We start from the raw sequence: 1,173 nt of genomic DNA on the forward strand, positions 1-1,173 counted from the left end.
CGTTTAATAGGCAAGAAAGAAGAGAAGAAAGAAGGAAAAAGTTCCCCTGTACAGAGACAGAGGGAGGAGGGCTCCAAAGCCAAGAGAGGAGACCCAGGTTTTGCAAAGTTTTATTGGAGCTCAGCCACACCTGTTCATTTACATATTGCCTGTGGCTGCTCTTTTCGGCAACAAAGGCAGAGTTGAGTAGTTGTGGCAGAGGCCTTAAGGCCTGCAAAGTCTAACATTTACTGTTTGGCCATTTACAGAAAACATTTGCCAACCCCTGCTCTAGAAAAAGAAGAGAAGGACCAGATGCAGTGGCTCATGACTGTAATCCCAGCACTTTGGGAGGCTGAGGTGGTGGGGGGATCACTTGAGGCCAGGAGTTTGAGACCAGCCTGGCAAACAGGGTGAACCTCTGTCTCTACTATAATAAAAAAACACACAAAAAATTAGCCAGGTGTGGTAGCGAACACCTGTATTCCCAGCTACTCAAGAGGCTGAGGCCCGAGAATCGCTTGCACCTGGGAGGTGGAGGTTTCAGTGAGCTGAAATCGCGCCATTGCACTCCAGTCTGGGTGACAGAGTGAGACTCTGTCTCAAAAAAAAAAAAAAGAAAGAAAAAGATAACAAAACAATGGATTTGGTGGGACAACTAGCAGTCTACGGTTTCAAAATTCATCTTGGCCGGGCACAGTGGCTCACGAGGCTGAGGCATGCAGATCACCTGAGGCCAGGAGTTCAAGACCAGCCTGGCCAACATGGTGAAACCTGTCTCTATTAAAAATATAAAAATTAGCCAAGTGTGTTGGCACATGCCTGTAATCCCAGCCACTGGGGAGACTGAGGCAGGAGAACTGCTTTAACCCAGGAGGCCGAGGTTACAATGAGCTGAGATCACAACACTGCACTCCAACCTGGGCAACAGAGTGAGACTCTGTCTCAAAAAATAAAAAACTTTAAAAAACTTTCAAAATTCATCTTGGAAATTCTTATGAAACAAAAACATCTATTGTAGCATTTTTTTTTTGTCATACCAAGAAGCAAAAAACAACTTATAAAGGACTGTTAAATTATGGACCATATGTATCGCAGAATACAATGTAGCCTTTAAAAAGAATGTAGAGGCCGGGCGCGGTGGCTCATGCCTGTAATCCCAGCACTTTGGGAGGCCGAGACGGGTGGATCACG

The sequence above is a fragment of the Colobus angolensis genome, unplaced genomic scaffold (assembly GCF_000951035.1).
Source record: "Colobus angolensis palliatus isolate OR3802 unplaced genomic scaffold, Cang.pa_1.0 Scaffold295, whole genome shotgun sequence".
NCBI lineage: Eukaryota > Metazoa > Chordata > Mammalia > Primates > Cercopithecidae > Colobus > Colobus angolensis.